The following is a 14,749-nucleotide window of genomic DNA, read 5'->3' as shown; positions in this document are numbered from 1 at the left end:
GCACTGTAACTTATCATTTATTGCATTTATTCTGTGTACTATTGTAAATGTGACCTCCTTCTATGTCAAACTGCGTTATCAGTTTTATGTGGTTTATGCAGTTTCGTTTCCGTAGAATTGGCTCACATGCTCACACTGTAACAAAACTGGTAGTCGACTACATTTTGTAATACAACAGGCCTTGTTCGCAGAGGGTGACCTTGTCTGCATTAGCAGCAATCAGTATGTTAGTTCCAAGTGAGGTAACCCCAAGTGTAACACAGCTAAAATGAAATGTATAGTGCCTGATCCGTACAGTTGTCCTAGTCTCTTATTGAAACAACCAAGACAATTCGTCACTAACATAAACATACGGTAGTGGTTAAAAAAATCTACACAAATATTACTCGATGACATCAGTTTAATTTATCCGTTCCATATTCTAAAAAATGTATTACGGTAATTTTCACTAAATTATAGCTAGTATCAGTGTGTACTAATATTGAAATTACCGGAAAAAAATGCAGGAACAAATTCAGAGAAATAATTAAGTTCCGGGAGGACTTTGTCGGTAACGTAATTAACAATAGTGACGATTAAATACAGTAACTGACGATCAGGTTAGACAATGTTTCTGGGTGCATTGCGCGTTCACACCTCTCTCCATAAGATCGTACGTCCAATATTGTCGAACATGAGCGTTCTGGTGGTGAACGTATTATGGAATTACCGCGAGGCACAACCTTGAACGGACGTACTGGCCTCCAAATCTTTGAACAGGGTACACTCAAGGGTCAATGTTATTATGACAATGTACTCCTTCCCTACGTGCGTCTTTTCAGGCGTTGCATTCGGCCCTAGCTTCAGTATTACGGTTGGCGATGCGTTCACCGCATCAAACAGCGCACGTGGAGCAGCTGCTGGAACGAGAATGGACTGGCCTTCCTGTCACCCCGACTTAAATCCCATCAACTAGAACTTGTGAGATGCGTTGCGGGGACGTACTGTAGCATTTTCACATGCACCAACAATAATTCAGCAGTTGTCTCGGCGCTGATGGAGAAATGGAACGCCCTACCACAGTAACTCCTTACTAATCTTCTGGTCTTCCTCCTTTCAATTATCGAACAAAAGCAAAGATGGCTGACGTAGTATTTAGTGTATCTGGGATTGTAAAACAGTTAAGATACTTAGACGCCAGAAAGGTATCTGGCCCAGACGGTATCCCCGTAAGATTTTATGTTGACTACGCTACAAATACAGGGTGAAAAGTATTTAAACCGACAAACTCTGGGAGGTTGTAGGGGACATCAAAACAAATATTTTTCCATAATGTCATTTTCTCCTACACAACCCAATTTCATTTACAGAAGATTTTCAAAAATGCCTCCATTGACACGTAAACAAAGGTTACACCGTCGGATCATGTTCTGTCTGACACGGGCAAAAACCCCAGGAGTATCCTGAATTGATCCTGCTGCTGCTACTATCCGGGCAACCAGATCCCCTTCTGACGCAACAGGGGTTGCGTAAACAAGGTTGCCCATCTCTCCCCATACAAAAATGTCCATAGGGGACATATCTAGGGATCGAGCAGCCCATGGTACAGGATCACCTCTGCCAATCCACGTTTCTCGGAACCGTCGGTCCAGGAATCGACGCACACGACGACTGAAAAGTGCCGGCGCCCCGTCATTTTGGAACCACATGCGTTGTCTTGTAGGGAACGGGACGTCTTCCAGCAATTCTTGCAATGCCCTGGAGAGAAAATTGTAACATTGCCTGCCATTTTATAGCCTAGGTAGCAGATACGGCCCAATTAAACGGTCCCCGACAACACCAACCCACACATTAACGAAGAACCGCACTTGATGAGCGCTAGTTACTGTAGCATGTGGGTTATACTCACTCCGAACATGCGAATTGTGCATGTTGAAGACTCCATCACGCCCGAACGTTGCTTCATCGGTAAACAACACAGGGGATGGAAATGTAGGATGCATTTCACACTGTTACAGGTACCACTGCCAAAACTGTGCTCTGGGTGGATAATCAACTGGTTCCAGGTTGTGGACACGCTGTAAGTGAAATGGACATAACAGTTGCTCTCGAAGGACTGTTCTTACAATCGTCTGATTCGTCCCCATGTTACGTGCAATTTCACGAGTGCTGATTGAAGGATCCCGCTCCACATTCCGCAAGACAGCTTCCTCAAATTGCAGCGTTCTTACCGTGCGATGGCGTCCCTGTCCAGGTAATCTGCTAAATGACCCGGTCTCAAGCAGACATTGTTACATAGTAGCAAAGGTCGTATGATGCGGGATACGGCCATTAGGATATTGTTGTTGATAAACCCGCTGTGCAGCTCGTCCGTTGTGGTCCGCTACGTAGTTGGCACCAATCATACCAGTGCACTCATTCCAGGTGTGTCGCTCCATTAGTAAACAGAGACAATGCACTACTACACCGGTGTACACGAGTTGCCTACAACTGAGCCAGCCGGTGTGGCCGAGCAGCTTCGACACAGCTTCGACACAAATTAATGTCACGCAAATGAGGGCTCCTGATGGCCAAGGGTTTGGAAAAAATTGCATTTTTGGAACGGGTCAGACGAGGAATGAGCCATTTATGTGTAACGTAGTTTACAAGCAGTGGGTGGTGCAAGGGGATGATGTTGTCCCTAACTACCCTTACGACTCCTCATCAGATACTCAACTGCTCCTCTTTCCGGACGCGGGATACTTCCCGCAAGCGAAGACGACCTTTGTGAAATGGATTTGTGGACACGCAGCACACTACTTGTTTCCTGATGGCGAGAAAAGTATTCTTGACTTTTGGCAGTTACTTAATGAACGACATTGTGCAGTTGTCCGCAATCTAAAATACAGACAATTTGTCTCCAGTTTCCTTTGCAGTGTCTTCCTTAACCCACTCTAGAGCGGAGTGTTCCTGTCATTGAAGAGTTGATCCCCGCCTCTTCCACACTTCGAACCGATACATTCACTGGTCATCGGAATATTCTTCTCGGAAGAACTATACGTTCATAGTCTTAATTAGTCTGACGTCTTGATGTGCCCTACTCCTCGCTTGACGCCGGTTCAAATGGTTAAAATGGCTCTGAGCACTATGGGACTTAACATCTGAGGTCATCAGTCCCATAGAACTTAGAACTACTTAAACCTAACTAACCTAAGGACATCATACACATCCATGCCCGAGGCAGCATTCGAACCTGCGACCGTAGCGGTCGCGCGCTTCCAGACTGAAGCGCCTAGAACCGCTCGGCCACACCGGCCGGCGCTTGACACCGGTTTCCTGATATTCTCGGTGGTATTAATACACAAGTAAATAGAAATAAAAATAAAACCGAAAAAGAAAATAAATAAGGAAACGATGTTACTTGTACCTCTGCTCCACGTTCCTTACGCTTTCCTTGATTCCTGGAGGCAGGGAACGGTGCATGTTGGCAAGGCCTCGGGTTTCGACCCCTGCCCACTTTGCCCCTAGCCCTCGCTTTGTGCTCCGGGAAGCTTCCTTAAAAAAAATCTTTCTTCAATTTTTACGTTACTCACACGACATATTAACCCAAAGAACACTAAATATATTGTATTTATTAATATTTTCATAAAATGTGTGGAAAGAGAAGACAAAGAAAAACATATGATTGCAAATAAATTTCTATGAAGGGATTGTAATGATGATATTCATCTAAAAATTTGGGCCAGCAATAATTGTGTCATCATCTTGCACACGTTATAAACGCCACATCTTAACAACAAATGTTCAAATGTGTGTGAAATCTTATGGGCCTTAACTGCTAAGGTCATCAGTCCCTAAGCTTACACACTACTTAACCTAAATTATCCTAAGGACCAACACACACACACCCATGTCCGAGGGAGGAGTCGAACCTCCGTTGGGACCAGCCGCACAGTCCATGACTGCAGCGCCTTTGACCTCTCGGCTAATCCCGCGCGGCACATCTTAACAATTTGCATGGTTTTTTTTTTTCAGTTTCTATGGAAAACCTAATTGATTTACATCCATAAACGTTCTTTTTCATCGAACAGTTTCCCAGAAAACCACACATAAAGGATCTTTTCAAATATTGGCGAGCATAAATAGTGATGTACCACAGGGTGTATTTCGACGAAGTCATCTCGCGATGTGATTCTCTTTCTCTCCCGATTGGCCGCTTTTGCCAGTACTGGGAGCCTATTGTTCGCGTGCAGCCGCCGAGGGCTGCTCAAAGGTCAAAGTGAAATTAACCGAATACGAAGTTCTGTATGCTCTAATTACAGTCCTTCTTGGAAAGTTATTTGCAGAGTCCTCGTGGACGTTGTATGTACAATCCTTTCTTGGAAACTTATTTAGAATCTCAGACTCTCCTTTGTCTTTCTTTCCAGGCCTTCAATGAAAATATTCAGAAATATAATCTACTGAGAATTTTTCTGATTTATTTGCAGTGTAAGAAAAGAAAAAAATGGAAAATTAAAGAAAATATTCCGGACCGGAACTCGAACTCACGACCCTCTTATTATCGTTGTACTCTTGTCACAGCGGCAACCATTAACACAAACTGCTGGTGCCTTGCCCGATAAACATTAATAACGCCATTTTTTCGAAACTCTTGGTCATTTGGAGTTCCCCCTTATATCACACTCGTTTATGACCAATCCGTGCATCAATACATATTATTAAAATGGTTCAAAAATGGCTCAAAGCGCTATGGGACTCAACATCTGAGGTCGTCAGTCCCCTAGAACTTAGAAATACTTAAACCTAACTAGCCTAAGGACAACACATACATCCATGCCCGAGGCAGGATTCGAACCTGTGACCGCAGCGGTCACACGGTTCCAGAACGAACCGCCTAGAACCGCTCGGCCACAGCGGCCGGCTATAAAAATGGGTGTCGTATGTGTGTGTTCCACGTCTCCTCCTAAACCACTTGAACAATTTCAACTAAACTTGGTACATATAGCCCTCACTGTCAAACAGCAATCACTGCGGGGTTAGGAACCACTTACCTATCATATTTAAGGAGAAATGACGTCATAAACTGTGAGATGCATCAAAAACTGCTGCATCATGCATGACGTTTATATTTATTAGTTCTGTGCTACTTACTCTGTTCGCAACATATTTTGTGTAAAGCATTCACATATGCAACTGAATGTACCTACAAAATATATCATTGTACGACACACATTTAAAGAAGCGCAAAAAACTACCGCATCTAGCATGAAAGTGTTAACTCTCGTAATACCAAGGAGGGGATTCTACGTCCATATTTTGGAAATACTGTAATTTAGTCATTTCTTTTAGATATTAATTTTTTAAATATGTTTTTAATGAATTCTTTTACCAGATTCGATAAATATTTTTAATTTTTCGGTTAAACCGAACCCAAAAGTACAAGTAATACCACTTTCCACTATGAAAGTTATTCAATATTTGCACGTTCTGGACCCTATCTAAACATCAAATTCTCTTTAAAAAATATGTTGTGAGTGAAAGCCAACAGAGATTAACGAAATCTGCCTTTTTTTAAAAAAAAAAGTTTTGATGCTAATACGCGATACTGAAAATGGACTTATATTGCTAGAGTGTGGTCTTGGATATTTTCAGGTATGTACCCTTCTTAAACGTCAGTACATCTTTAAATAGTATGTTGTCAGTATAAATCAACAACAATTAGCGAATTCTCCTATTTTAACTTTCTTGGGGTGAGCATGAAGGTTCCCCCCCCCCTCCCCTCCACCCTTGGTACTGCATGTTATGGAAAATGTGTTGGTACTGCTAGGGTTAATGCATTTATTTTTTGCTACTGACACACTCCTACAGTTGAGACAACTCAGGGTTCAAATGGTTCAAATGGCTCTGAGCACTATGGGACTTAACATCTGAGGTCATTAGTCCCCTAGACATAGAACTACACAAACCTAACTAACCTAAGGACATCACACACATCCATGCCCGAGGTAGGATTCGAACCTGCGACCGTAGCAGCAGCGCGGTTGCAGACTGAAGCGCCTAGAACCGCTCGGCCACAGCGGCCGGCACAACTCAGGGAAATCCCTGACATCTGGCAGCACTTTTGACAGCTTTCAACTGCGAAACACAGACGGCTGTCGGCGAAGACAAAAACCTACTATAGAGCTGTGAAGAGAAGGTGCCGAAGAGACTTTTACAAAATAGCGTTGTACACACACGGAGCAGCTGCGCATAGCGTAAAGAAACCGTCTGCATTTTATGCTTATGTATTTGTATGACTGTGAAACTTCGTGGCAGATTAAAACTGTGTGCCCGACCGAAACTCGAACTCGGGACCTTTGCCTTTCGCGGGCAAGTGCTCTACCATCTGAGCTACCGAAGCACGACTCACGCCCGGTCCACGAGATACTGGCAGAAGTAAAGCTGTGAGGACCGGCCGTGAGTCGTGCTTCGGTAGTTCGGTAGTTCGAGTCTCGGTCGGGCACACAGTTTTAATCTGCCAGGAAGTTTCATATCAGCGCATACTCCGCTGCAGAGTGAAAATCTCATTCTGTGTGACTGTTTCATAATTTCGATGGTGCTTTCGCAAACGCATGGAAATGAAATTGTTTCGATACTACACTACAAACATAGTTCATCTTTTGTTTTCGTTGATATTAGAAAATTGGCAACATGAATAGGCCGGAAATGTTTGTCAGCTAGTATACCACGAATTTGGAAGAAATCGCTTATGACGAGTAGGCGCGGATTTCTTGTAGGCGATGTTTGCGATGGAGTTCACACCGCGCTACACAGTTTGTAACAAACAAATTGATCGGTAACGTGTTTATCCGCTGCAGAGTATTGCGAGGTGTACAATAGAACAGCTCTGGACGTTATGCTCCCTGGCCATCGACCTTTCACTGATCGCCATTTTCTGGCTGGTTGTGATATGATTCTGTTGAGTTCTCCGTTTTTATCATGCTTTTCATCAATCTGAGATCGACTGCAAGCACTCGATCTATTCCTTACGATATCTTCCGACGGAATGCTGTTTCTTCATCATACCCTAAAAATTTGGCATAAAAAAAGTTTGTTCTCCTGTAACGTGACATATACTTTCGGCTTCAACAATAAATTGCTAGATATTATCAGTTTCTTTTGGTATTTACTTTATCAGTTATCATCACACGATTGAAAATTTCGCATTTGGTTACCTGTTTAGAAATTCCATATATTCGCAGTTACGTTGCGAGAGGCTTAGCTTCCATGAACTAACCCCATGAAGGCTGGTATTATAGCACTGCTTAATTTACTTTTTGATCCTTTAAAAGGCTTTCTGAAACAGTTTATGTACCTCAGCAGATGTACAAGGTCAAAAGAACTCGATACATTAATTAAGTAAAGCATCCATAAAAAAACATCTAATACGTTCGAAATTGTAATCAACAAATCACATTCCGTCATTTTATACGCATATGAAGCATATTCCTTTCGACTGTTGTTTTGGTACTTCAGTAATGATTTTCATTTTGTATGTGTTTAGCATTTATATCCTGAAGACAATCCAGTTCAGTCAACATACAGGATGTTCAATTTATCTGAAGACTCTGAACTATCTGGAAAACTACACATCGGACCAACACAATGTATAGTTAAAATTTATTCGTTTCTGAGGGGGACATGCAATGACACCAAACTCGACCACCCATACCACGCCGTGTGTGGAGCCGGAGAACAAATTTGAATCTTCAATGAGAACCCCAATTTTTATTGCAGATTCGTATTGTACGGAAAAACATAGGTAAGTTTTTTCTGAAACTTTTTTCCGTTTGGTGACAGATGCCATGGTAATCGGAGAAATTAAAATGGGTAGAAAATCGTTTGTTTCAAAATTCCATACAGTGACACTTGAATAAACACCCCATTTCCACGCTGCGAGGATGGGACAGGCAATTATTTCATAAATTTTAATGATAAACACTATTCTCAACGTTGCATTTCTCCGAAAAAAAACAAAAAGTGTACTGCTTGATGCGCTACTGTGACCGTGTAGCGAACTACGACAAATCATAACACGCAGCACAATCCCATTAATAGTTATCATATAACTGCCTGTCCTACCTTCGCACTGTGAAGGCGGCGGGTTAATTCAAGTGCCATTGGATAGCATTTTGAAGCAAATGGTTTTCTACCCATTTTGATTTTTCAGATTACAGCACCAGTTCCAGACAAAACTTACGTATTTTTTCCGTAGAATCCGAATATGAAATAAAAAATGGCTGTTCCCATTTAAGATTTCAAAATTGCCCACTCCTCGAGCCCATACACGATTTGGAATCTGTGGGTATCCCTGTTTTTGAGTTAGGTATCGTTGGATGTCCACCTCCGAGACGAACAAAGTTTAATTATAATTTTTTTGGATCCGATACACTGTTTTCGAAAACTTCAATGTCTTCGTTTAAACTAAACAACCTGTATAAGTCTACGAAAGTGAGTTGCGATTTGGAATCTGTGGGCATCGTTGTTTTCTATTTTGATAGACTGTATGACAGTTGTCTTGTGACAGCCAGAGCGAGAGCACCAGCAGCAGCGAGTACTGTTTGTGTAAAGCGTTTATTTTGCATTTTGTTTACGACCTTCCACTAAGGAAGGGATTCTATTTGTGTTTATCTGCTCTGCATAGTAACTAACAGTTCTTGATAAAACTTTACGTAGTTTTGTGTTAGATTTCTTAGTGTTTTCTTGATCGTTTAGAACAGAAAGCGCCCTAAAACCGTCTTTTGTTTGTTTCGCGGCCGTTAGCCACTAGTCACTTGAATCAGCAGTTGTCTTGTGACAGCCAGAGCGAGAGCACCAGCAGCAGCGAGTACTGTTTGTATAAAGCGTTTTTGTACTTATTTGCTGCGCTTAGCTTTTAAATAGTTTTTCTGGGAAAACCTAGCGTAGTTTTCGCGTCTCGTATTTCAGTGAGTGTTTCTTGATTATCAGAGTAGCTCATCAGAAGATTATCTTGGGAATTTGTCATCGTATAGAGTAGGGTAAACATAGTCATGTGTAGGGACTGTGGTTGTTGTGAGCGGACGCAAGGAGAATTGGCCACTCTTCGGGGGCAGGTGGAGGCTTTGTCTGTTAGGCTCATCGAGCTCGAGGCGCAGGCGTCGGCTCGTAGTGGCGTTGGGGCAACTGTGGTGAGACCTATGCCTACTTCGGTGGCCTTGGAGTCACATGGAACCCCTGATGTCGCTGCGTCTTCCGGCAGTGAGCATCTTACCGGTCAGCCATCACTCCAGGGTGAATGGCGGACAGTGGTGGGCTCGCGCGTGCCTGGCCGAAAGGCGAAGGTGGGATCCGGCCGCGTGGCAGCTGCCTTACCCCTTTCCAACAGGTACGGGGTGCTTCCTAGTGGTGATGACATCGTTTCCGAGCCACCACAGGATGCCTCGCCTGTTGGGCCAGTGGCCGATTCTCCGGCAAGGTCCCGACAGTCACAGAGGGCGGGCCTATTAGTTATAGGGAGCTCCAACGTTAGGCGGGTTATGGAGCCCCTCAGGAAAATAGCGGGTAGGTCGGGGAAGAATGCCAGTGTGCACTCGGTGTGCTTGCTGGGGGGTCTCGTCCGTAATGTGGAGGAGGCCCTTCCGGCAGCTATTGAACGCACTGGGTGTGACCGGCTGCAGATAGTAGCACATGTCGGAACGAATGACGCCTGCCGCTTGGGTTCTGAGGCCATCCTTGGTTCCTTCCAGCGGCTGGCTGATTTGGTGAAGACAACCAGCATCGCACGCGGAGTGCAAGCTGAGCTTAATATCTGCAGCATAGTGCCCAGAGTCGATCGCGGTCCTCTGGTTTGGAGCCGTGTGGAGGGTCTAAACCAGAGGCTCAGACGACTCTGCGACTATAATGGTTGCAAATTTATCGACCTCCGTTATTGGGTGGAGAACTGTAGGGCCCCCCTAGACAGGTCAGGCGTGCACTACACACCGGAAGCAGCTACTAGGGTAGCAGAGTACGTGTGGCGTGCACACGGGGGTTTTTTAGGTTAGAGGGACCCCCCCTTGGGCGAAACGATAAAATACCTGACGGCTTACCAGAGAGGACATTATCATCGTTGATAAAGAACGTCCGTCCTCAGAGACCAAAAACAGGAAAAGTTAACGTAATATTGGTAAACTGCAGGAGTATCCAGGGCAAGGTTCCTGAATTAGTATCTCTTATTGAAGGAAATAGTGCGCATATAGTATTAGGAACGGAAAGTTGGTTAAAACCGGAAGTGAACAGTAACGAAATCCTAGACACAGAATGGAATATATACCGCAAGGATAGGATAAACGCCAATGGTGGAGGAGTATTTATAGCAGTAAAGAATTCAATAATATCCAGTGAAGTTATTAGCGAATGCGAATGTGAAATAATCTGGGTTAAGCTAAGTATCAAAGGTGGGTCAGATATGATAGTCGGATGCTTCTATAGACCACCTGCATCAGCAACCGTAGTAGTTGAGCGCCTCAGAGAGAACCTGCAGAACGTCGTGAAGAAGTTTCGTGATCATACTATTGTAATAGGGGGAGACTTCAATCTACCAGGTATAGAATGGGATAGTCACACAATCAGAACTGGAGCCAGGGACAGAGACTCTTGTGACATTATCCTGACTGCCTTGTCCGAGAATTACTTCGAGCAGATAGTTAGAGAACCAACTCGTGAAGCTAACGTTTTAGACCTCATAGCAACAAATAGACCGGAACTTTTCGACTCCGTGAATGTAGAAGAGGGTATCAGTGATCATAAGTCAGTGGTTGCATCAATGACTACAAGTGTAATAAGAAATGCCAAGAAAGGAAGGAAAATATATTTGCTTAACAAGAGTGATAGGGCACAAATCGCAGAATATCTGAGTGACCACCATCAAACGTTCATTTCTGAGGAAGAGGATGTGGAACAAAAATGGAAAAAATTCAGAAACATCGTCCAGTACGCCTTAGATAAGTTCGTACCGACTAAGGTCCAAAGCGAGGGGAAAGATCCACCGTGGTATAACAATCATGTACGAAAGGTACTACGGAAACAAAAAAAGCTTCATCATAGGTTTAAGAGTAGTCGAATCATAGCTGATAAGGAAAAGCTGAACGAAGCGAAAAAGAGCGTAAAGAGAGCAATGAGAGAAGCATTCAACGAATTCGAACATAAAACATTGGCAAACAATCTAAACAAGAACCCTAAAAAGTTTTGGTCATATGTAAAATCGGTAAGCGGATCTAAATCCCCTATTCAGTCACTCGTTGACCACGATGGCACCGAAACAGAGGACGACCGAAGAAAGGCAGAAATACTGAATTCAGTGTTCCGAAACTGTTTCTCTGCGGAAAATCGTAACACGGTCCCAGACTTCAGCCGTCGCACGGACGCCAAAATGGAAAATATTGAAATAAACGATATCGGAATTGAAAAACAACTGCTATCACTTAGTAGCGGAAAAGCATCCGGACCAGACGAGATACCCTTAAGATTCTACAGTGATTATGCTAAAGAACTTGCCCCCTTTCTATCAGCAATTTATCGTAGATCGCTGGAAGAACGTAAAGTACCTAGCGACTGGAAGAAAGCGCAGGTCGTTCCCATTTTCAAGAAGGGTCATAAATCAGATGCGAATAATTATAGGCCTATTTCGCTTACGTCAATCTGTTGTAGAATAATGGAACATGTTTTGTGTTCTCGTATTATGACGTTCTTAGATAATACAAATCTCCTTCATCATAACCAACATGGATTCCGCAAACAGAGATCATGTGAAACTCAGCTCGCCCTATTTGCCCAAGAAATTCACAGTGCCGTAGACACTGGCGAGCAGATTGATGCCGTATTCCTGGACTTCAGGAAGGCATTTGATACGGTTCCGCACTTACGTTTAGTGAAAAAAATACGAGCTTACGGAATATCGGACCAGGTTTGTGATTGGATTCAGGATTTCCTAGAAGAAAGAACACAACATGTCATTCTTAACGGTTCAAAATCTGCAGATGTAGAGGTAATTTCGGGAGAACCGCAAGGAAGCGTGATAGGACCTTTATTGTTTACAATATACATAAATGACTTAGTTGACAACATCGGTAGCTCCGTGAGGCTATTTGCAGATGACACGGTTGTCTACAAGAAAGTAGCAACATCAGAAGACTCGTACGTACTCCAGGAAGACCTGCAGAGGATTAATGCATGGTGCGACAGCTGGCAGCTTTCCCTAAACGTAGATAAATGTAATATAATGCGCATACATAGGGGCAGAAATCCATTCCAGTACGATTATGCCATAGGTGGTAAATCATTGGAAGCGGTAACGACCGTAAAATACTTAGGAGTTACTATCCGGAGCGATCTGAAGTGGAATGATCACATAAAACAAATAGTGGGAAAAGCAGGCGCCAGGTTGAGATTCATAGGAAGAATTCTAAGAAAATGTGACTCATCGACGAAAGAAGTAGCTCACAAAACGCTTGTTCGTCCGATTCTTGAGTATTGCTCACCAGTATGGGACCCTTACCAGGTTGGATTAATAGAAGAGATAGACATGATCCAGCGAAAAGCAGCGCGATTCGTCATGGGGACATTTAGTCAGCGCGAGAGCGTTACGGAGATGCTGAACAAGCTCCAGTGGCGGACACTTCAAGAAAGGCGTTACGCAATACGGAGAGGTTTATTATCGAAATTACGAGAGAGCACATTCCGGGAAGAGATGGGCAACATGTTACTACCGCCCACATATATCTCGCGTAATGATCACAACGAAAAGATCCGAGAAATTAGAGCAAATACGGAGACTTACAAGCAGTCGTTCTTCCCACGCACAATTCGTGAATGGAACAGGGAAGGGGGGATCAGATAGTGGTACAATAAGTACCCTCCGCCACACACCGTAAGGTGGCTCGCGGAGTATAGATGTAGATGTAGATAATACCGGAAATTTGCTTTCAATCTCATTTCAAACTCAACAAATGATTGTTCGATTCAAGAGATATGCTGTAAATCTGACGTAGGTCTTGTTTGCCACCAAAGAGTGGCGGTGCAAATCATCGTAGAAACGTAAGAGCGCAGCGTTGACACTGAGATCGTTACGTAGAACTGAAGCAGTGTGTTTTTAATTTGTGCTGAATAGTAATATACACGCTTAACGTAAAGCTTCTGTTTGTTACTTAACCACTTCAAATCACTTAAAACAGTAAATGAAGCCGAGATCCTGCATCTTTGGAAAAAGCGGCTACAAAACGATAAATACTAGGGGACTTCTGAAAGTATGTTACACATTATTATGACAGGCCAAGCAACTTCTATTGACCGCTGCACTAAACGTCAAAGCAACACAGATAGAGGAATGTGGGGAAAAGGGGCCACTGTAAGGAAAACCATTCTCATTGATAAAAGCTTGCAGCTTATTCATTTTTAATCTGCATATTATAAGCTATCACACGAAATACTTCCAAGTAAAAAAGAAAATAATTTATAGAAACCATATGCATTTTTCTGAAAGTTTACTTAGTGGTCTGTGTTCCTTACCTAGGAGTAATGTGGTCATTCCCATCCCAGCAGCATCCCGTATTTGTTGTTGTTATTTGTGGACGCTTTTCCTAGGTAACTTGATGCTTCGGTACCTGAAACAATACTAAGTGGCTGGAACAGATCGTTTTCAATCGAATTTTTGCATTAGGCCGATACCAGTTCAATCCCCAATGGGGATGGGGCTTTTTCCTCTTACCACCCCACTCAAGGCGGCCCGAATGTACTCAGCCTGGTGTCAAACCGGGGAATCCTTTGCCAGGGATAAAAGATGGCTGGAGCGTGGGTCCAGCCACCCCTCCCACTCCTAGTGCCACGGCGAATAGAAGGGCTGCGATAAAGCCGATTTTCCGACTACGGGCACGCACCAGAGTCTTCACCTATGCCATTGCCACTTGATAATAGCTAAGTGTCGGAAACTGTGGTTATGGATTTTATGAATAAAATGTTTTTCAGTCATACAGCTGTAATTTGCTCGAAGGCAGGCCCTGATAATCATGTCTTAGGCGAGCACGGGTACATTACCTGAAGTCCGGGTATGTTTCATACCACTCAACACGGTCAGCCTGGTATCTCGAGACACCCCCGCAGTTTCCCTCGACAACCTCAGCTGTCCTCGCTCGCTGAGTTGCTCAGCAGTTTTAACGCTACAGGCAAACTTGAGTGTCTCGGAGGCTCTGCAGATACGGCACTCGGCGCCGACGCTGTTCTTGGTGATCCCTGGGGAGCACCGCCTGCGATGATACTCTCTCAAGTCGCGCTCCGACTGCCACGTGGGCCGTCTCTGGGGGTGGCCCAACTAAAGTCGGCTATCTAAAAAAAAAAAAAAAAAACGCTGGAAAGAGGAGAACCAGATGAGAGAGCTGCTTATACTTGTTTCTTACTGCGGCGTTTCAGGCGGAAACCCCTAATTAGGCTGTACCCTGTCGCGCCAGTAAAAGAGTCGTAATTCTTTGTGATAAGACAGCAGGATAGTAATTTAGAAGTCCTATTGCCTTCTTAGCTTAATTATAAAAATTTGACAAACACTTCGTCGTGCTTCTGAGCTCACTTGATAAAAGTCGTGCACCTGCAGACTGCATCACCTGCCTTCAAACGTTGTAAGCCTATTCATCATCATCATCAACAACAACAATCTGATACCTGGCTAACAGAATCCTGACATCTCCATTGATGATGGCATAACTGAAGCTTCTCCAGGTTTTTTAATGCCATCTGCGCTTGCCGGTTTGCTGTAAAATACTCG

The 14,749-nt window shown here is 43.7% G+C and overlaps 1 protein-coding gene across 1 annotated transcript in view; it reads left to right on the top strand.

Moving 5' to 3' along the window:
- LOC126167338 (tachykinin-like peptides receptor 86C) overlaps positions 1-14,749 on the top strand; it is a 956,103-nt gene that overhangs the window by 629,298 nt on the left and 312,056 nt on the right. The window lies entirely within an intron of this gene.

This window comes from Schistocerca cancellata, chromosome 1 (genome assembly GCF_023864275.1).
Source record: "Schistocerca cancellata isolate TAMUIC-IGC-003103 chromosome 1, iqSchCanc2.1, whole genome shotgun sequence".
In the NCBI taxonomy this organism is placed as follows: Eukaryota; Metazoa; Arthropoda; class Insecta; order Orthoptera; family Acrididae; genus Schistocerca; species Schistocerca cancellata.
Note: the sequence above shows the minus strand (reverse complement) of the source record. Positions and strands in the feature narration are given on the sequence as shown.